General features: G+C 43.6%; 1 pseudogene; it reads left to right on the forward strand.

The window, feature by feature from the left end:
• Nucleotides 1-4749: 4749 nt before the first annotated feature.
• Nucleotides 4750-21610, forward strand: LOC148146097 (uncharacterized; annotated as a pseudogene).
• Nucleotides 21611-23481: the final 1871 nt, after the last annotated feature.

Genomic DNA, 23481 nt, shown 5'->3' on the forward strand with positions numbered 1-23481 from the left:
AACACTCCCGAGAACCTTACCATTAAGTGTATAAGTCCTGCTAAGATTTGCTTTCCCAAAATGCAGCACCTTGCATTTATCTGAATTAAACTCCATCTGCCACTTCTCAGCCCATTGACCCATCTGGTCCAGATCCTATTGTAATCTGAGGTAACCCTCTTCGCTGTCCACTACACCTCCAATTTTGGTGTCATCTGCAAACTTACTAACTGTACCTCTTATGCTCGCATCCAAATCATTTATGTAAATGACAAAAGGTAGAGGGCCCAGCACCGATCCTTGTGGCACTCCACTGGTCACAGGCCTCCACTCTGAAAAACAACCTTCCACCTGCCACCTTCTATCTTTGAGCCAGTTCTGTATCCAAACGGTTAGTTCTCCCTGTATTCCATGAGATCTAACTTTGATAATCAGTCTCTCTTGGGGAACCTTGTCGAACGCCTTACTGAAGTCCATATAGATCACATCTATTGCTCTGCTCTCATCAATCTTCTTTGTTACTTCTTCAAAAAGCTCAATCAAGTTTGTGAGACATGATTTCCCACGCACAAAGCCATGTTGATTATCCCTAATCAGTCCTTGCCTTTCCAAATACATGTACATCCTGTCCCTCAGGATTTCCTCCAACAACTTGCCCACCATCGAGGTCAGGCTCACTGGTCTATAGTTCCCTGGCTTATCTTTACCCCCCTTCTTAAACAGTGGCACCACGTTTGCCAACCTGCAGTCTTCCGGCACCTCACCTGTGACTATCAATGACACAAATATCTCAGCAAGAGGCCCAGCAATTGCCTCTCTAGCTTCCCACAGAGTTCTTGGGTACACCTGATCTGGTCCTGGGGATTTATCCACTTTTAGCCGTTTCAAGATATCCAGCACTTCCTTCTCTGTAATCTGGACATTTTGCAAGATGTCACCATCTATTTCCCTACAGTCTATATCTTCCACATCCTTTTCCACTGTAAATACTGATGCAAAATATTCATTTAGTATCTCCCCCATTTTCTGTGGCTCCGTACAAAGGCCATCTTGCTGATCTTTGAGGGGGCCTATTCTCTCCCTAGTTACCCTTTTGTCCTTAATATATTTGTAAAAACCCTTTGGATTCTCCTTAATTCTATTTGCCAATGCTATCTCATGTCCCCTGATTTCCCTCTTAAGTATACTCCTACTTTCTTTCTACTCTTCTAAGGATTCATTCGATCTATCCTGTCTATACCTAACATATGCTTCCTTTTTTTTTCTTAACCAAACCCTCAATTTCTTTCGTCATCCAGCATTCCCTATACCTACCAGCCTTCCTTTTCACCCTAACGGGAATATACTTCTCTGGATTCTTGTTATCTCATTTCTGAAGGCTTCCCATTTTCCAGCCGTCCCTTTACCTACGAACATCTGCCTCCAATCAGCTTTCAAAAGTCCTTGCCTAATACCGTCAAAATTGTTCTTTCTCCAATTTAGAACTTCAACTTTTAGATCTGGTCTATCCTTTTTCATCACTATTTTAAAACGAATAGAATTATGGTCGCTGGCCCCAAAGTGGTCCCCCACTGACACCTCAGTCACCTGCCCTGCCTTATTTCCCAAGAGTAGGTCAAGTTTTGCACCTTCTCTCGTAGGTACATCAACATACTGAATCAGAAAATTGTCTTGTACACATTTAAGAAATTCCTCTCCATCTAAACCTTTAACACTCTGGCAGTATGTGCTGATGCCTCACTCCAAAGGATTACTTCAGTAACCCAGGCTGATACTGCAGCACAGCAAAGATTGAGTGCTACACTGCTAAAGGTACCACCTTTCAGCTGGGACGTTAAAGCAAGTTGCCCTGTGCCTTCTCAGGAAGACACATCTCACATCAGTAATCTGAAAGACAGGTTGTCTCCGGGTGTTCTGGTCAATATATATCCCTTAAGCAACAAAATAGATTCTCTAGTCATTATGTGCTGTTTGTGTGAGCATGCTGTTCACATAATGACTGCTGTAATTCTGACACTGCAACGATCACTCTTAAGTGCCAATGTTCAGGAACTCGCAAAGATTACCCATAAATGCACCTCTGATCTTTCTCTATGTGGACGCGTCCACAATGATACTGCATGTGAGAGAGTGCAGTGGATAGGTGGCTCCTACTTTCTCATCTAACCAGCCATTGCAGTCTTGCCTGGAGTTATACAACCACCTACACAGTCGATTCTGAATCATTGCAGCAAAGCAACCTTCCCATTGCACCATGATGCAGTCCCAAGCTAATGTAAGCAGCTGAGCCAAAGATTCAGATATTCCTGTTCAGCAGCAGGTGCATATGCAGTGAGTGTTGCTGCTGTTTGGTTTCTGGGGCTGGTATAGCCTTCTCCTTTTCTGTGAGAGTTGGTGTGATGTACAAAACAGCGCATCAGCATGTAGCTGCAGAGAGAACACCGCCAGCAACTTCAGGCGACAGAGAGTTGGATGTGAGTTGACAGTATGAGAGTAAAACATGAATAAAAGATTGATGCTAAGTGGCAATCAGGGATTAATGCTTGCAAATTCTTCAAGTCATAACTTAAACAGTGAAAGATGGAAAATCACAGCTTCAGGTTCAACAACAAAAGGGAGAAGTTGGAATTGCTTACTTGTCCAGCCAGGCAAGTGTACCCCTCAGCTAGATGTCAACAGCCTCCAAAATCTGTTGTCCCTATCACTTGTGTATCTTGTGCACATTTACGCAACTCCATCCAAAGTATCAATCCATCTGTTGTCTCCAGGTATGTTGTGCATTTTCCTAGTCTATGCCTTCAGTGACTCCCTTTATGGATCTCTCAGCTTTACCTGGCATTTTCTAATTTTGCCTTGATTCTAATCTACTTTTTTTCAAAACTGTACTTTAATCGTAAAGGGAATGGAGGAGAAGTTGGCTTTGAATTTTTTTTTAAACCAAGGAATATGGAAAGTTTGGCTGGAACCTGCAGGAATTCATAAAATAACCTTGTTACAAAGAAAATAAGAACTAGGATCAGGAATAGACAATTCAGCCCCTCGTGTCGATCCATCATTTAATGCAATCATGGCTGATCTCATCTCGATCCCAACTCCACTTCCATGCCCACTCCCAAAGCTCTTTAATCCATTAAAAATGTCTATCTCCTCCTTAAATTTATTCGATGACCCGACATCCACCACAATCTGAAGCAGTGAATTCTGCAGGTTCACCATCCTTTGAGAATAGTAATTCCTCCCCCCTCTGTTTTACTTCTTCTCCTAGAACTGTGACCTGTCACAGAGACAGAGTTTCATATTTATACAGTGTATTGGTTTTATGTTGATCTGTTATGTGAGCTTTATGGACTGGATGTTACGATGCTGCTTTATTGCTGTTTGTGTTTTGTTGGCATCTAGGGCCACATTGATTTTTAGATCTTAAACATTTTTGCTATAGTGCTGACCCAGAGGGAAGCGAGTTGCTGCGAAAACTATTTTCCTGTAAGCTCCCCCTTTCAGTCAATGTCAGGCGTTTTATGTCAGTTTCTGCTGAATACAATCCAAAGGAGTTTCACATTGGTTCAGTATATACTATGGTGGGATTTTATATTGTATAAATTAGCTTTGTATTAATGGAAGAAACTTATTCATCACCCCATTAGTTACTGTGAACCTATGTGCAATTTGCTGCAGCCATTAAAAGTATTGTCAGACATTTCATCTGCCAGGAATAGTGATACAAAACAGAAACAGGCCCTTCGACCCAACTCATCTATGCTGACCAGGTTTCCTAAACTGAATTAGTCCCGTTTGCCTGCATTTGGCCCATATCCCTCGAAACGTAAGATCATACAATCCCTACAGTGTGGAAGTGGCCCATTTGACCCATCATGGTCACACTGACCCTTTGAAGGGTCTGCCCCCACCCCCCACCCTCCGCCCCGCCACTGTATAGGGCAGATCCCAGAGATTAATGTGCAGAGCTCACTACCATGTGGATGGTTAAGATGAATAATATTGATACGATGTGGAGGTGCCGGGGTTGGACTGGGGTGGACAAAATCAGAAGTCACGTGACACGAGGTTATAGTCCATCAGGTTTATTTGAAGTCACAAGCTTTCAGAGCACTGCTCCTTCAGGACTGTAATCTGGTGTTTTGTGATGTCTAATATTGGTACATTTAAAGGGATGCTGAAAAGTGCATGATGGAGAGAGGCTTATGCTGTTAGATGAAGAGTGGGAGGATGCTACTGATGAGCATAAACACATGCATAGACAAGGACCAGATGGTCTGTTTTTCTGCTGTGTTTTAGTCCCTTCCATGTGTCAGTTTTGACAGATTTGTCAAGATCCATCGAAAGATACTGCTTCAGGGAGGATCTCACACAACGATCAAATCCAGAGCGTTCCAGAACATCTCCGAACTATGGTACCTGTTGATCACTGATTTCGAACTGTCGCTCTCTAGCCACACATTTACCTGGTCACCGAATGTAGAGAGAGTAGACTTCACCTACTCGACCTCTCCGGCAACAAACTGGAGAGCTGTAGCGTTGAGAGCTTGGCATTTGCAGGTCTTCATAATCTGACTGCGTTGAAGCTGAACGACAATTCAGTCCGTGCTGTGAAGCCCCTGTGGTTTTCAGGCCTGACCTCACTGAATAAGCTACATATTCAGTTCAATAAATTCTCCTATCTTCCTCCATGCATATTTGAGGCACTGATCCAACTGAATCAACTTAATGCATCCTCAAGTCTTATCCAGTATATACCCACAGATACACTCTATGGACCAGGCTCCCTTAGTGAGTCGGCTGCTTTTCATGGACAGCAAAGCTTTTGGACCTGTGCAGAGATTGAATCTTCTGTTTCTGAATGATAACCAGCTTGAGCTGTTAGCCAAGCTCCCTGGCTCTATGCAGAAGCTACGCCTGCACAGTAACTCTTGGGAGTGCAGCTGCCCGTTGGTGCTGTTGCTGAAATCGTGCAGCAAGGCCATAGAGGATCCGGGGAACTTGTTCTGCCAAAACCCAGAGGATGTTAAAGGAAAACCCATCCTGAATCTCTGTTTCAGTTACTGCTCATCCACAACTCTGCTCCCTCCGACCATTCCAACCTTCAGTGCTCCAGCTATAATTTATGGCTTTATAGGTAAGCATATTGTTTTTTTTTTTAAATGACACTTTCTATTTGGACTTTTCAAAGACAAACCTGCAGTATAAATAATTCATTCGCTGTGAGATTGAAAGTTGTGACTGACGAAACACTCTCTATCCTTGCCTTTTTGTGCTTGGTAAATGTGTTGGTTTGGAATTTGTGGTTGGAATCGCCAGCAGTTCCTGTTGTCACAGAATCTCAGATGTAATTGTAAACATTTACAGTACAGAAGCAAGCCATTCAATCCATTGTGTCTGTCCTGTCTCCCAAAAGAGCTACCCAGCTCGTCCCATTTTCCAGCCCTATCTCCATAACCCCCTCTCTCATCCCTTTCAAGTATATATCCAGTTCTCTTGTGAAACCTCCTGTGGAATCTGCCTCCACCACACTCTCTCAGGCAGAACATTTCAAATCCTAACCATTCTAATGAGAGATGTTTCTCCTGAGGCTGCCACTTTACCTTGTTACTTACATTGCACCCACTCTCCAATTTCCCTTCGCACGTGGTTAAAGATGCCCTCCAACGCATCTCATCCACACCCTGCACCTCCGCCCTCAGACCCCACCCCTCCAACCGTAACAAGGACAGAACGCCCCTAGTGCTCACCTTCCACCCTACCAACCTTCGCATAAACCAAATCATCTGCCGACATTTCTGCCGCCTCCAAAAAGACCCCACCACCAGGGATATATTTCCCTCCCCACCCCTTTCCGCCTTCTGCAAAGACAGTTCCCTCCGTGACTACCTGGTCAGGTCCACGCCCCCCTACAACCCACCCTCTCGTCCTAGCACCTTCCCCTGCCACCGCAGGAATTGCAAAACCTGCGCCCACACCTCCTCCCTCACCTCCATCCAAGGCCCTAAAGGAGCCTTCCACATCCATTAAAGTTTTACCTGCACATCCACCAATACCTTTTATTGTATCCGTTGCTCCCGATGCGGTCTCCTCTACATTGGGGAGACTGGACACCTCCTAGCAGAGTATTTTAGGGAACATCTCTAGGACACCCGCACTAATCAACCACCCTGCCCTATGGCCCAACGTTTAACTCCCCCTCGCACTCTGCAGAGGACATGGAGGTCCTGGGCCTCCTTCACCGCCACTCCCTCACCACCAGACGCCTGGAGGAAAAACGCCTCATCTTCTGCCTCAGAACACTTCAACCCCAGGGCATCAATTTCCTCATTTCCCCTTCCCCCACTTCACCCCAGTTCCAAACTTCCAGCTCAGCACTGTCCCCATGGCCTGTCCTACCTGCCTATCATCTTTTCCACCTATCCACTCCAACCTCCTCCCTGAACTATCACCTTCATCCCCTCCCCCACTCACCTATTGTACTCTATGCTACTTTCTCCCCACCCCCACCCTCCTCTAGCTTATCTCTCCACCCTTCAGGCTCTCTGCCTTTATTCCTGATGAAGGGCTTTTGCCTGAAACGTCGATTTTACTGCTCCTTGGATGCTGCCTGAACTGCTGTGCTCTTCCAGCACCACTCATCCAGAATCTGGTTTCCAGCATCTGCAGTCATTGTTTTTACCCTGTTTTTACCCACTCTCCCAGCAATGCTTCCCTTCTATTTCAACCAGAGTGTGGTCACCCTGCTGGATTCAGCACTGAGGCCACCCTGAGTGGTGCAGAAGTAGGTAAGTCAGTCCACCATGCCTGTGCATTAGCTGTTCACATGAGCGTTGTTTCCTCGTGCCAATCTTCTGCCCACTCCCCATGCCCTTGTACATTCTCTTCATCCAAGTGATCACCCAATGCCCAGTTATCATTACTGTATAAAGCTGACGGAGACTTTTGGTGTTTGAACACGTGAAGTTGTGAACCCAAGGTTACTGTTATGGACACCCTGCCTCCTCATGAGGTGCACTGTTGTAGTCTTTGCAGCTTGCTGAGTCAATATCGATGGAAGTTAGGAACAGCAAGGGAGCAACCACCTCACTGGGGGGTTTCTGCAGGCCCCCTAATAGCAGTAGGGAGATTGAAGAACTCATAGGTTGGCAGATTTTGCAAAAATGCAGAAGTAGCAGGGTTGTTAGTATGAGTGACTTCAACGTTCCCAATATTGACTGGAACCTCCCTAGTGCAGATAGTTTGGATGGAGCCATTTTTGTCAGGTGTGTTCAGGAGGGTTTCCTTACTCAGTATGTAGACAGGCCGACGAGGGCAGAGGCCATTTTGGATTTGGTGCTCAGCAGTGAGCCAGGACAGGTTTCAGATCTCGCAGTAGGCGAACACTTTGGTGACAGCTGCCTCACATTTACCATAGCCTCGGAGAGGTAAAGGAGCAGTTATCAAAGGAAGATTTTTAATTTGGGAAAAGGAAATCATGATGCTATCAGATAGGATTTGGGAAGTACAGATTGGGAGCAATTGTTCCACAGAAAGGGCACAACACACATAGAGTCATAGAGATGTACAGCATGGAAACAGACCCTTCGGTCGAACACGTCCATGCTGACCAGATATCCCAACCCAATCTCATCCCACCTGCCAGCACCCGGCCCATATCCCTCCAAACCCTTCCTATTCGTATACCCATCCAAATGCCTCTTAAATGTTGCAATTGTACCAGCCTCTACCACTTCCTCTGGCAGCTCATTCCATACCCGTACCACCCTCTGTGTGAAAAAGTTGCCCCGTAGATCTCTTTTATATCTTTCCCCTCTCACCCCAAACCTATGCCCTCTAGTTCTGGACTCCCCCACCACAGGGAAAAGACTTTGCCGATTTACCCTATCCATGCACCTCATAATTTTGTAAACCTCCAGAAGGTCACCCCTCAGCCTCCGACGCTCCAGGGTAAACAGCCCCAGCCTGTTCAGCCTCTGTCTATAGCTCAAATCCTCCAACCCTGGCAACATCCCTGTAAATCTTTTTTGAACCCTTTCAAGTTTCACAACATCTTTCCGATAGGAAGGAGACCAGAATTGCATGCAATATTCCAACAGTGGCCTAACCAATGTCCTGTACAGCCGCAACATGACCTCCCAACTCCTGTACTCAATCCTCTGACGAATAAAGGAAAGCATACCAAACGCCTTCTTCACTATCCTATCTACCTGCGACTCCACTTTCAAGGAGCTATGAACCTGCACACCAAGGTCTCTTTGTTCAGTACACACTCCCCAGGACCTTACCATTAAGTGTATAAGCACTGCTAAGATTTGCTTTCCCAAAATGCAGCATCTTGCATTTATCTGAATTAAACTCCATCTGCTACTTCTCAGCCCATTGGCCCATCTGGTCAAGATCCTGTTGTAATCTGAGGTAACCTTCACTGTCCACTTCACCTCCAATTTTGGTGTCATCTGTAAACTTACTTACTGTACCTCTTATGCTCGCATCCAAATCATTTATGTAAATGACAAAAAGTAGAGGACCCAGCACCAATCTGTGTGGCACTCCGCTGGTCACAGGCCTCCAGTCTGAAAAACAACCTTCCACCACCACCCTCTGTCTTCTACCTTTGAGCCAGTTCTGTGGGGACTGTTTAGGGAGCAGTTGTTGCGAGTGATGCACAAATTTGTTCCTCTGAGACAGGCAAGAAGGGATAAGATTAGTGAGCCTTGGATGATCAGAACAGAGGAGCTTCTCATCGAAAGGAAGAAGGCAGCTTACGTAAGGTGGAGGAAGCAAGGATCTAGCACAACTTTAGAGGATTACAGACTTACTGGAAAGGAGCTCAGTAATGCACTGAGAGCCAGGAGGGGGCACAAAAAAGGCTCTGCAGGAATGATTAGGGGATCCTAAAGGCATTCTATTCGTACATGTGGGATAAGAGAATGATCAGGGAGAAAGTAGGGCCGATCAGGCATAGCATAGGGAATTTGCGCATGGGGTCTGAGCAGATAGGGGAATCCCTAAATGAGTTTTTTGCTTAGGTTTTCACTAAGGAAAGAGACCTTGTTGTGAATGAAAACTTTGATGAGTTGGGAAACAGGCTTGAACAGGTCAAGATTGATAAAGATGATGTGCTGGAAATTTGACAAACGTTAAGATTGATAAGTCCCCAGGGCCAGACCAGATTTATCCTAGATTGCTCCAAGAAGCGAGAAAGGAGGTTGCTCAGCCACTGGCGAAGACCTTTGCTTCCTCACTCTCCACGAGAGTCGTAACCGAAGGATTGGAGAGAGGGAAATGTTGTTCCTCTTTACAAGAAGGAGAATTGGAAAATCCCTAGCAATTACAGACCAGTCATCTTACGTTTGTGGTCAGCAAGGTTTTGGAAAGAACTCTGAGGGATAGGATTTATGAATATTTGGAAATGCATAGCATGATTAAAGGCAGTCAGCATGGCTTTGTGAGGGGCAGGTCATGCCTCACAAATCTTATTGAGTTTTTTGAGGAGGTGACAAGACAGGTCGACGACGGTCGAGCAGTGGATGTAGTCTATATGGATTTCACCAAGGCATTTGATAAGGTTCCCTATGGTAGGCTCATTCATAAAGTCAGGAGGTATGGGATACAGGGTGATTTGGCTGTCTGGATTCAGAATTGTCTGGCTGACAGAAGGCAGAGTGTGGTTATAGATGGAATGTATTCTGCATGGAGGTCAGTGGTGAGTGGGGTCCCGCAGGGCTCTGTGTTTGGGCCTGTGCTCTTCGTAGTTTTTATAAATGACTTGGATGAGGAGGTTGAAGGGTGGGTTAGTAAATTTGCCGATGACACAAAGGTTGGATGTGACCTTGATAGTATCGAGGGCTATTGCAGGCCACAGCGTGACATAGACAGGATGCAGAGCTGGGCTGAGAGATGGAGTTCAACCTGTGAAGTGATGCATTTTGGAAAGTCAAACTTGAATGCTGAATATAGGATTAAAGACAGAATTCTTGGCAGTGTGGACGAACAGGGGGATCTTGGTGTTCAAGTGCATAGATCCCCCAAAGTTGCCCCCAAGACTTTGCTGTCTGGAAAATGTTTCACTTTCTGATTTGTCATCTGTGACTTTACATTAATGTGATTGGCTACTTAGCCGCTTGATGACCTCACTGTTGCTGGGAGCCCAAGACTGCTTTATTCAGGATGACAGGATAAAATTGATGTTGTAATAGAGTGAATTAGCATTCAACTTAGCATGTAAGCTTCCTTCCACGTTTCCAGCAGATGAGACCTTCATAGCAGGCTTACATCAGAGTGGTGCTGGAAAAGCACAGCAGGTCAGGCAGCATCTGAAGAGCAGGAAAATCGATGTTTCGGGCAAAAGCCCTTCATCAGCAGGCTGCAAAATGCAATACCAAAGAACAATAGAGCCTTACAGCATAATGGGAGGCCATTCAGCCCACTACACCTGTGCTGGGTTGGCAGGACTGACTTGAAACAGTGCGGGTGTAGTTGGCAATGACAGCATTTATTGACCATCCCTAATAACTCCCTTGAAAAGGAGGCAGTAAGCTGCCTTCTTGAAACACTGCAGTGCTGGGTGTGTAGTGTTGGGAAGGAAGTTCCAGCATTTAAACCTAGTGAGAGTGAAGGAGTGACGATAGAGATGGAATATGAGTTGGAGGTGATGGTGTTGCCATCTATCAGCTGCTCTTATCCTCTGGGTGGTGGTCGTTGCAGATTTGGAGTGTCTTTTCCTTGCCTATAATCTCATTGTGTTTCATTGTTGTAATTCAGCCTGTAATGTGATTGTCCATTCAAAAATACCTGAGCACAGAATAATGTCATACTTCGATTATTTTCATCCTCTGATCGTTCAGATTTTCAGAGGTGATGCGGGCCTTAATATTTTTAAAAAGCACAGAATTCAAACCTATAATCTGGAGCTGTTTTTAATTAGGCGATTTGCTGAGTCGCAGTTTGGATGTTACACTTCATTCTAAAGTGATCAGTTTGAAACTCTGCAAACATTTTGTTAATTGAAGACTTCTCCAAAATTTCATCAACTTTCCTTTCTAGGGGGCTTTTTACTGGCAGTAGCTATCCGTTTAATTGCCTGTTGTTGGAAATACGGGATGGAGAGGATGCTGAGGAGCTTCACGATACAAAACAGAGAGGGGAGAAGGAACAAAGAGATGGAGTGACTCACCGATGGAATTAGATGCCAATAAATTGGAGGCTGTCTCTGCAATTGCTTCACATCTGGCTGTTCATGAGCTTCAGAACGTTAAGGATAATGAAGAAGAGCAAAGGCAGAGACATATACAAATGTCCACAGAATCACAGAGAAAGGTGGATAGAGAGAAGGAAGAAAGTGCTGTTAAGAACAAGGTAATGCAACCTTGTAAGTCAGCACTCCATTCCCATTTAGCTGCTGATATGTCACATCTGCAGAATAAAGGAATTGAGAGTGTCATCAGCACAGATATCCAGCATAGAAAAGCAGGAATCTGGGGAAATACAGAAACAGGTAATTGATATTGGCCTGCAATAGCTTCTAGGTTATGTTATATTGAGGCAAGTAGGAACTTTGAACTCTATGGCTTCACTTGGTGTTGTTTTCTCTAACTCCAGTGTGAAGCTGGTTGGGATGTATTTATTAAGTTATGTCCTTGTTCAACTTGACAAACTGCCAGGAAGCTCAGGTATGTTCATCAATGGTGTATTCGAGCAAAGGCAAAGAAAATTTGCCTAAGACTCAACTCTTCTAATCCCACAGGTTTCCAGCTATTATACACAACAGATCACATATTAAATTGTTCACCTGGTCAATTCACCCTGTATGTTGATCAGATGTCCCAGAGTTAGTGAAGAAGATTATCCAAGATTTCAGAGATCTCGATCAATTGGGTCAATGGGTTGAGGAGTGGCAGATGGAGTTTAATTTGGATAAAAATGTGAGGTATTGCCATTTTGTAATACAAACAAGGACAGGACTTACACAATTAATGGTAGGGTTATGTTGTAGGACAGAGAAACCTAGGGGTTCAGGTGCATAATTTTTTGATATTTGAATCACATGTAGACAGAGTGGTTAAGGAGGTGTTTAGCCCGCTTGCCTTCATTGCTCAGATCTTTGAGTATAGGTGTTGGGACGTCATGTTGAGGATGGACAGGACATTGGTGAGGCCTCTTCTGCAGTAATGTGTCCAGTTCTGGCCGTTATAGGAAGGATATTATTAAGCTGGAGAAGGTTCAGAAATGGTTTACCAGGATGTTGCCGGGAATGGAGGGTTTGAGCTATAAAAGACGACTATAGAGGTTGGGACTTTTTTCACTGGAGTGTGGGAGGTTGAAGGGTGAGCTGATGCAGGTTTACAAAATCATGAGGGGCATGGATAAAGTGAATGACAGCGGTCTTTTATCTTGGGTGGGGGAGTTCAAAACTAGGGAGCATATTTTTAAGGTGAGGAGAAAGATTTAATGACATGAGGGGCACAGTGGGTTTTTTTTACACAGTAGTTCATATGTGGAATGAACTTCCTGAGGAAGTGCTGGATGTGGGTACAGTTACAACATTTAAAAGACATTTGGATAAGTACATGAATAGGAAATGTTTGGGGGGATATGGGCCAGGAGGAGGCAAGTGGGACTATTTAGTTTGGGAACGTGGTTGGCGTGGACTGGTTGGACCAAAAGGTCTGTTTGTGTGCTGTATGACTTACCACTGTATGACACACATCAGGCATTGTTTGATTTTTTCCAAGGCCACTTTTATCTTTGCTAATTGTATCGCCACACTGCCCTGACTCCTTACATTTGCAGCCTTGCTGTATTTGTTGGCGTGTTCCCATCTCTTATCCTGTTTCTCAGGTTATTCTTCAGTTTAGTCCCAATTATGTGTAACTAAAAATAGTTCTGACCCAAACTTAACCCGTCGCTCACTAGGGACGAGATGAATGCAAATTACAGTGATGGGGCTACTTTTGGTAAGTAAATACCAGAGTCAGCAATTGCAGTCTCAGGACTCACTTTTACAGGATGTGGGAATCATTGGATTAGCTGGTCATCTACATAGAACACAGAACGTACAGGACAGGAATGGGAACTTTGGCCCACGATGTTGTGCTGAACATGATGCCAAATTAAACTAATCCCTTCTGCCTGCCCTTGGCCCATATCCCTCCACTCCCTGCATATTCATGTGCTTATCTAAAAGCCCTTTAAATGCCCCTATCGTATCTGCCTCTGCCACCACCCCTGTCAGTGCACTCTCTGTGTAAAAAGTTGTCCCTCACACCTCCTTTGAACTCCCCCCTCCCCTTCACTTTAAAGGCATGCCCCCTAGTATTAGACATTTCAACTCTGGGGGGAAAAAAATGTTCTGACTGTCAACCCTATCTATGCAGCTCATCATTTTATAGACTTCTGTGAAATTTCCCCTCTGCCGCTTCAGAGAAAACAACCTGAGTTTTTCTAGCCTCTCCTTGTAGCTCATGCCCTCTAATGCAGGCAGCATCTTGGTAAACCTCTTCTGCACCCTCTCGGCCAGCATTTATAAACCATCCCCAGTTGCTCTTGAGAGGGGGTGAGGGTGGGAGAGCTGCTTTCTTGAATTGCTGCAGTCCAACCACAGATACACCCATATTAGAGAGGGAATTCCAGGCAGGATTTTGTCACCAGATTTTAATTTCAGATTTATTAATCGAATCTGCTGTGGTGGGGTTTGAACCCATGTCCTGACAGCATTAGCTTGGGTCTCTGGCTACTAGTCCAGTGACATTGCCACTGCATCCACACTTCTAGATTAGTGGTGCTGGAAAAGCACAGCAGTTCAGGCAGCATCCGAGGAGCAGTAAAATCGACATTTCGGGCAAAAGCCCTTCATCAGGAATACAGGCAGAGTGCCTGAAGGGTGGAGAGATAAATGAGAGGAGGGTGGGAGTGGGGACAAAGTAGCATAGAGTACCTTCAACCATATCCTGAAACAGACTCACTAAAATTGTACTCTATGCTACTTTCTCCCCACTCCCACCCTCCTCTCATTTATCTCTCCACCCTTTAGGCACTCTGCCTGTATTCCTGATGAAGGGCTTTTACACGAAACGTCGATTTTATTGCTCCTCGGATGCTGCCTGAACTGCTGTGCTTTTCCAGCACCATTAATCCAGAATCTGGTTTCCAGCATCTGCAGTCATTGTTTTTACCTACTACATCCACACTTCCCTTTTCATTTGCTGTTGTCGTCAGAATCCAAAAGAACATGTGAGCATTGAGCCCAAAATGAAGAATGAGGCAATGTAAATATTATTTTTGTTAAATATGTAGATGCTTCTACTGGAAGCATAAAATTTCTAAAATATAATTACAAATGAAAGTTGCCACAGTGGACCGTTGGGCTACTCTCTCATTAGAGAGAAACGACTGGTGATGAGTTTAACCTGAGGGTCATCATACTTCAGGTGAGGGGAGAGATTGAGGAGGAGAGTCCTTCATGGTAACCTCACTCAGTGCAGGAATTGAACCCATACTGTTGGCCTCACTCAAATCAGCCATCCAGCTAACTGAGCTAACCAACACTCATTTATTACAATTTTGATATAAAATTTTGGATTTTCAGCTTGGAAAATAAAATGATGTAACACATCCTCCGTCTTTATTTGATTGGTTATTCGAGCTGTACAGCATGGACGTAGACCCTTCTGTCCAACTTGTCCATGCTAACCAGATTTCCTATATTAATCTAGTCCCATCTGCCAGCATTTGTCCCCTATCCCTCTAAATCCTTCCTATTCATATACCCATCCAGATGCCTTTTAAAAGTTGCAATTGTACCAGCCTCCTCCACTTGCTCTGGCAGCCCATTCCAGACACGCACCACCCTCTGTGTGAAAAAGTTGCCCCTTAGGCCCCTTTTAAATCTTTCCCCTCTCACCCTAAACCTATGCCCTCTAGGTCTGGACTCTGCTACCCTCGGGAAAAGATCTTGGTTATTCACCCTAACTATGCCCCCCCATGATTTTATAAACTTCTATAAGGTTCACCCCTCAGCCTCTGATGCTCCAGGGAAAATAGCCCCAGCCAATTCAGCCTCTCTCTATGGTTCAAACCCTCCAACCCTGGCAACATCCTTGTAAATTTTGTCTGAACCCTTTCACGTTTCACAACATCCTTCCTATAGCAGGGAGACCAGAGTTGACCACTGTATTCCAAAAGTGGCCTTGCCAATGTCCTGTACAGTCACAAAATGACCTCTTAACTCCTACAGTCAACTGACCAATAAAGGCAAGCATACCAAATGCTGCCTTCACTATCCTGTCTACCTGGGACTCCACTTTCAAGGAACTATGAACCTTCACTCCCAAGGTATCTTTGTTTACGGGAAATTAAAATGTAGGCTTGTAAATTAAAGTATGAAATGCTTTGTTTTAAAAATTTGGACAGTTCATTATTTAGGTCATTTTTCTTTGTTTTAGTGAGGGGGATAAATAGGACAAATAAATTTGCCAAATAATTTCTACTTTGGACGACATGTGAGCGGTCAGGAGGAAGGTCAGTATCTCAGTAAGGAGGTACCTTTTGCTGAGAGACTGCTGATAGGCACCAGAAATCTTAGAGAGAATGTGAGAAATACCTCCAGTGAAACTCATGCTCCCCAGACTGAAGATGAAGACTTGCCCAACGTGAATGACTTCACTGTCCACTGCAATGAGGTTGTAAGCTCCCGGTTGGAATTCAAAACTGGGAACCAAGAGACAGTTGAGATTACGGAATTACAGGACATCCAGACAGAAGACTTGGAGAAAAATGAAGCCAAAGCATTTGCCAAGGAAGAGAGTGAAATATTGGAGGATACATGCAATCCAGAAAAAATATTTGAATTGAATGAAAACTTAATTTCTGAGAATGACTACGCTGGTGAAATGAATGGAAACGTTTCTTTGGATGCAACTAATCCCATTGGACCCAAAGCAGGAACATACGGAATGGCAATTGATAGATACATGAGAGTAGTAGCAATTTCTGTGGGAGGGAAACTATCAAGTTGAATTTATTCAATAGAGATGGAGCCACCCAACTGCCAGATGTAGAAGGTACTGATAAGCAATGTTGTGTGCGGTAAACAATGCATATGCATTAGTGGACATTTGTGAAAAGACATTCAATACAATGAACACAATATAAAGACATTTGGCAGAAGTGAAATAATCTAACACAGGACAATAAAGTAATTGCTGGCATCACATAAGAGTTCAACCAAAAATTCTTGGGTGCAGGTTTGGTAGGTTGAAGGAAACCTGGGGGTAAAGTAAACATGGAAATGTAGTTCTAACTGCTGTATTAAACATGCCTTTTGGGCACAATTGACGTTTAACGCATTGTTTGAGAATCACAGATTTGTTACTATGTTGAAGGAGGCTGTTCGGCCCATCATGCCAGTATGAGTTCTGTTATCCAGTACCTATCTCCTGCTTTTTTCCTCTTACTCCTGCATACCATTTCTATCCAAATAACCATATTAGAATGGAGCATTAGCATAAACACTACAGAGCTTAACCGTTCCAATTCTAGAACCCCCTGTTGAGAAACAGTTCCTTAAAACCTAGAATTGGCTGAGGGGGTATCTGTTAGAGGCAATAGAAGCCAGGAACATGGGAATGCAGGAATTAGGAACAGGTGTAAGCAATTCAGCCCTTTGAGATGGCGAACATGATCATAGCTGATCTTATCCTCAACTCCACTTTCCTGCCTGCTTCCTTTTATTCTCCTTTTCATCAGAAACATATCTATTTCTTTCTTGAATCTATTGATTGATTCTGCCTCCACTGGACTCTGGGGCAGTGAGTTTCACACATTCACAACCCTCTGAATGAATTCATGGAGACAACTTGGTAGCAAGGTACATTTCTTAGGAAAAGGAGAACTCTCAAGTTCACTACATTACATTAGGCCAACCCACCTAAGCTGCACATCGTTGGACTGTGGTAGGAAACCCAGACAATCACCTGAGGCTGGAATCGAACATGGGGCTGTGAGGCAGTAACATTAACCGCTGAGCCACCATGTCACCCAATCATGGCAGGTAATTTGATTAAGAGAGCACCACAATTGATGGGTTATCCTATCCAAATCCAGCATCTCTTAGCACTCCCGTTCCAGCCTAGACTAGTTTTGATTCCTAAACTCCCTTTCCTTAATTGAGATGAGCTAATTATGTCCAAATTAGAAATCGAAATTAGAGCATTCCTGGATTAATATATCTTGATTTACAAACTCTATTAGCCTAAAGGATAATGGTCATTCTCCACTGGTTTGAGACCCCAAATGACCATTTAATTCATTTCTTAGCTTAACCTGGGCGATAAATACATAAACACCTGAATTTATAATGTAGAACTGAACCACTCTGCTACCGCAGTTGTATGAGGATGCTATTAATGTTTTTCACCTAACTGGTTATCTGACCCCTCTCATAGTGAAAGATGCTAAATAGACCTCTTAAACAAAATCCCTAAAAAGATTTGTCTTTAGAAATTATCAACATCATCAAAACTTAGTCAACAAACCAGTAAACTGCCTATTCCAAAACTGTTTCTATATTTTTACAGATCAAACCAGTACCACTCCAATACTTTCACCAAGTAGCAATCCATTTGGAAAACAGAAGTTTAAACGAATAAATAAGTGTCAGCCTGCCAAACACCTGTGGCACTAAACATCGCACAAAGAAAACAGTACAAGACAGTCCAGTTTGTTCAAGAAGCCTCGCATTGGTCAATGTTAAACCAGCAGCTCACATCACCTTGCATCTGTGGGAAACAGGTCCAACATGAACAAGGAGATGGTTAGCGAGACATTTGGACTTTTCCTCTTTGACAATGATCAGACTTATGTGAAGGAGGGATGTTCTACAGAAAGCAAGCTTAAACGTAAAGCTCAGAAACTGATCCAGGATCATATTCTACACACCACCAACCTCCTGAAGGAAGAAGAAACCATTTTTAAATCTTCCAAGTCTCAAACTGAGCCCAAGGAAAATAATGAGTCACAGTCATTGGAGATGAAAAGACACTTGGATGACCAATACTCTGAGTGGCAACAGAATTTGTCTGCAGACTTTCAGCTGAGTTCATACACTGATCTACAGGCTTCCAACAGTTTACTTGTTAGTTAAGTTGCAGTTTCTGAAACTTCACATCAATAGGACAGTCACTCCACACTCTATAGTCATCCCAACGTGCAACTGAGATTCAATCTGTCTCGAAAGAGCATTTTGAAACAAGACGTTAAGCATAATCGTGAAACTTGTCAGTTTACAAATGGATACAAACTGGTTGCTGACACAGAATTCAATCTATTTGATACAACTGAAGAGAACGCTGTATTAGACACCTCCAGTCTACCAGACATAGTAGGATTTGCCTACAATAAATGAAAGAAACCAGAGCACATTTCTCTTTTCGTCCAAAATTTTGCAGCAGGTATTTCTGAGCATGAGCACACTGGAACGTCCATTAGCAAAGAAATTGCTTTAGTGGATGAAGCCCATACATCAGTTGGAGATCAAGTTGTGTTGGGTAGAGCTATCACTAAAGAAACTGTATAGTCGCTTGAGAATTCTGCAGCACCTGCAGAAAGTGCAATTGCAAACAGCATGATGACAGAAGATGAAATGAGCCCGGCTGGATCAGTCAGTGCATCCTTTAGCTGGCCGTATGCTTGGAGTGCACAAAGTCCAGAGCATTGGGGCTAAAGCACTACACTTGAGTCTGCTCTGGGGTCAGAACACAGTGAACAAACCTCTCGCCAAATGTTAACTCAAAGGACAATGAACCTGGGCAATGGGATTCCAGCACAGGAGCCAGGGAAAACCACCTGAATAGGCAAGACGATCGATCTGAAGCAATATCCTTCCAAAGTGTCACTCGTACAAAGAGTGCATCAACAAACAGGGAATCAAAGCTGGAACGGGAAGACATTTTCAATCTCCAGTTATAGCATACTCAGAAAGTCTCTGAGCATCAAGCTGCAGAGATAAGGAGAAACTGCAATCTGAATTTTAGGGATTGTGATCACAAGGCGAAATATTACAAAAATATCTACAAGTCATAATCGAGGAAATGCAACATCCAGTTCCATCTGATGGAATTCAGCACAAAGTGTTGCAGGAGAGTTCGGCTCTCACTGTCCAGGCCAACATTACACTAGAAAATGTTGTGATTCCGCAAACCCCAAGTAAAATTGGTCTCCAGCCATTTGGATCGTCTGGATGTGTTCATGAAAGGAATGACATGAATTCAGCGTACAGTCTGTGGTTTTTGAAGAGTACCTTTGGCAACAGGATGGCAGAGCGAATCCCCACTGCTGCATGTGAAGGACGTGGTTTAAGCTCATCGCAGGATTTTCAGTTCAGACAGGCCGCCAGGCATTCAGCTCATCATCAGATAGGAGCGGAGGATAAGGGACCTGTAGGTGCTACAGGAGTCCAAGAGAATGTCTGTGTACCTGGAGAGTTTTGGCAGCAGAACCCAGATGGACAATGAATTAATGCTAATCAACACATTTTACAATCTGAAGAAAACATTAGATTTTGAATAAAGATCACATAACCTGACCATTTGTTGCACAGCCGGTTCTGATATAGCGCAATAGTTCCGTTTCCCGTGCGATCTCACGTTATAAGAAAATCGTGTAATAGCAACACCACTTAAACTAATGGGGCTGCAATTGTGTTATAGCAATACAGGGAAGGAAAGTTCGCGTTCTACATGATCTAATGGTCTAAGTTCTCCAATCACTTTCTAGCCAATACAGGGAAGGAAAGTTCGAATTCTACAAATAATGGTCTAAATTCTTCAATTGTGTTATAGCCAATTTGTGTTGACAAAAGGTGCATTATAACAGAACCAACTGAATATGCCATCTTTATTACTGAAAAATTATTTAAATTTTGCAGTTGCTGACATTTGATTACAAACAGCAAGGCTAAGTGCTCCCGGTCTAAAAAGATTTGACAGCCTATTAGTCTTGGAGTCATCAAAGCACATCTGGAGGTTATTTGGCCCATCAAATCCATGCTGGCTCTGTGAAGCAATCCAATCCATCTCATTCATTGTCTCCACTCAAAGGATTACAGATCTTTGGAATTCCCTAACCCATTGAGCTGTGGATTTTCAGTTGTTTGAGGCTGAAGTAGATAAACACTTTGAGTTCAAGTCAATTTACAAGATTTGCACTGATGCACAAATATGAATGAATAATCAGTTTGAAATCTTCAGTATTAATGTTATAATATTACTCTGATAAAATCGCTCAGAAATAATTAATTGAGCTAATTTATCTTTTGGTTCCAGACAGCGGTACTAATTAGAAGTCCAAAGCTCTGGTGCTTATGTATATTATCTGAATCCTCAAGCTGTGAATCGACTGCCTTCTGATTCTTTCCCTCTGTGCCAGCCCAGTTGGCATTTCTGTAACCTGTCAGTTTGAAGATTGTGTAGTAAGGCTCCATCCTCAAAACCTTAGCAGCTGGGCTGGCATTTCTGTGTAGCACAGAGAGGTGCAGCTCTTGGGAAGGTTATGTCAGTTAATATTCCTTCCTTAACCAACCCCACCGAAAGTGGGTGAACATATCCCTTAAAACAATGGAATTACTTAGCAAACACACGTGAGAACAGCTGAAATGTTGCTGGAACAAACCGTGTGGAGTATTTCCATCCATTGCTATTGTTGCTTCAGCTTTTCAGCATTCAGTATTTGGTGAACACGTTTTGACTGTTGTGAATGCAAGGTTTTTCCAAAAATGCATGTTGTAATTTCAATATACAAATAGAGCACTCATTAAAGTTTAAAATCAGAACTGAATTATTACACATGACGTCAAGATCCATTTGCAATCTTAGAAAACCTTCTTCACTGTCTACTGTCCCACCAATAACTTGGCTTTCCCTCGAGTGAACCATATGATAACAACACTGCATGTGTAATAATTCAGTTCTGATTTTAAACTTTAATGAGTGCTCTATTTGTATATTGAAATTACAACATGCATTTTTGATCAAATGGGTCAATGAGTTGAAAAATGGAAAAATGTGAGGTATTCCATTTTGGTACAACAAACAAGGGTGGGGCTTATATAATTAATGGAATAACCTTGCGTCGTGTTGTAGTACAGAGGCACCTAAGAGTGCAGCTACATAATTCTTTGAAATTTGCAGGGTAGTTAAAAATGTCTTTGGCATGCTTGTGTTCATTGTTCAGTCCTTTGAGTATAGGAGTTGGGATCTCATGTTGAGCTTCTGCAGGACATTGGTGAGGCCTCTTCTGGAGTACTGTGTCCAGTTATGGTCATCCATTTATAGGAAGGATATTATTAAGCTGAAGAAGGTGCAGAAGAGATTTACCATGATGTTGCCGGTTATGGATGGGTTGAGTTATAAAGAAAGGCTGGATAGACTGGGAATTTTTCACTGGAGTGTAGGAGGTTGAGAGGTGACCTTTTAGAGTTTTATAAAATCATGAGTGGTATAAATAGGGTTAATGATAGGTGTCCCCTTAGGATGGAGACATATTGTTAAGATTAGATTAGATTAGATTAGATTACAGTGTGGAAACAGGCCCTTCGGCCCAACAAGTCCACACCGACCCGCCGAAGCGAAACCCACCCATACCCCTACATTTACCCCTTACCTAACACTACGGGCAATTTAGTATGGCCAATTCACCTGACCCTGCACATCTTTGTGATGTGGGAGGAAACCGGAGCACCCGGAGGAAACCCACGCAGACACGGGGAGAACGTGCAAACTCCATACAGTCAGTCGCCTGAGGTGGGAATTGAACCCGGGTCTCTGGCGCTGTGAGGCAGTAGTGCTAACCACTGTGCCACCGTGCCGCCCACAAGGTTAAGGTTAGAGGATAGAGATTTAAAAAGGACATGTGAGGCAAATGTTTTACACAGAGGGTGGTTCTCATGTGGAATGAACTTCCTGAGGAAGTGGTGGATGCAGGCTCAATTATGACATCCAAAAGAAGTTTGGATGGGTACATGAATAGGAAAGTTTGGAAGGATATGGGCCAGGAGCAGGCAGGTGGGACTAGTTTAATTTGGGATTATGGTTGGCGTGGACTGGTTAGACTGAAGGGTCTGTTTCTGTGCTTTGTTTCTATGAACTGTTTGGTTTAATGTGGTAGAGGAAAGCCTACTTCCTGGCCTAATTAGAAGAGACCCCTGTGATTAACAAAATAAATTTTATTGCATGTTAACAACTAGTTATAGGTTACAATAATAAGGCAGACTTTGGGCTCTTATGGTGCAGTGGTAGTATCCCTACCTCTGGACCTGAAGCTTCAGATTCAAATCCCACTGGCTTCAGAGGTTGGTAATAACCTTTCTGAACAGCTGGATTAGAAAACATTTATGATAGACTTTGTTACAGAGACTCTGAGGAGGATCAGATGCTAGCCCTTGTTCAGTTGAGATCCTAAGCTGTACTGTCCATGTGGGTGGGTGGTGTTTATGGCACTCCGTGTAAACTCTTTTATTACCATATACCACAACACGGTCAACAGATTCGAACACCGACAATGGACAAGTGTTGCAAAGGAGTCAGTCATGGAAAAAGGGATGAACACACAGACAGGGAAAATGAAGGAATGGATGGGACATGGGTGTGGGGGCGGGAGAAGGAGATGAAGAGGCCAAGATGTGGGTGGTGAAGGGGAAATGGAAGGCCCAGAGGACCTTCCCGGTGGACTATTCCACGAGGAAATTGGGCAGGGTGGTGATGGGAAAGACATTGGAAGAGAAATAGTTCCAATCAGAGAAGTTAATGGATGAATATTTGTTGTTTCAAATGATGGTTTAGTGTTTTATCCAATCTCTCATTCTGTTTCTCTTCATGTTTCCAATCAATAGACTTTATCATCTTCCCTCGTCAACATTCCGAGTCCTCCACTACTGTTCACATTTCAGTTTTACACAAAGTGGAGAAATCTTGTTTGCATTTTAAAAATGTGTCAACAAATTCAGAATCTAGTTTGTTGATTACTCTCTTACAAGCTGGATCTGGTGCTTTGAACCTTTGAAGCAGGATCTCAATTTTTAAAAAAAAGAACCTGTTTTAGGTGAGACAGCAATGAAATACAAGTTGAATTCAAGTTCCACCTGCTCCAGAGGTGTGTCATAACCTCTGAACAGGTTGACTAAAGCTATTGAAAAGACTCTGACCAGACTTGACTGGATTGATGGAATGTCCAATGAGAGGTGAAAATGTGTTGCTGGTAAAGCACAGCAGGTCAGGCAGCATCCAAGGAACAGGAGAATCGACGTTTCGGGCATAAGCCCTTCATCAGGAATGAGGAGGATCAGATGCTAGCCCTCATTCCTGATGAAGGGCTTATGCCCGAAACGTTGATTCTCCTGTTCCTTGGATGCTGCCTGACCTGCTGTGCTTTACCAGCAACACATTTTCAGCTCTGATCTCCAGCATCTGCAGACCTCACTTTCTCCTGTCCAATGAGAGGGCATGGTTT

The sequence above is a fragment of the Chiloscyllium plagiosum genome, unplaced genomic scaffold (assembly GCF_037043375.1).
Source record: "Chiloscyllium plagiosum isolate Xiang-an unplaced genomic scaffold, Cpla_swu_hap1 HiC_scaffold_21, whole genome shotgun sequence".
Lineage (NCBI taxonomy): Eukaryota > Metazoa > Chordata > Chondrichthyes > Orectolobiformes > Hemiscylliidae > Chiloscyllium > Chiloscyllium plagiosum.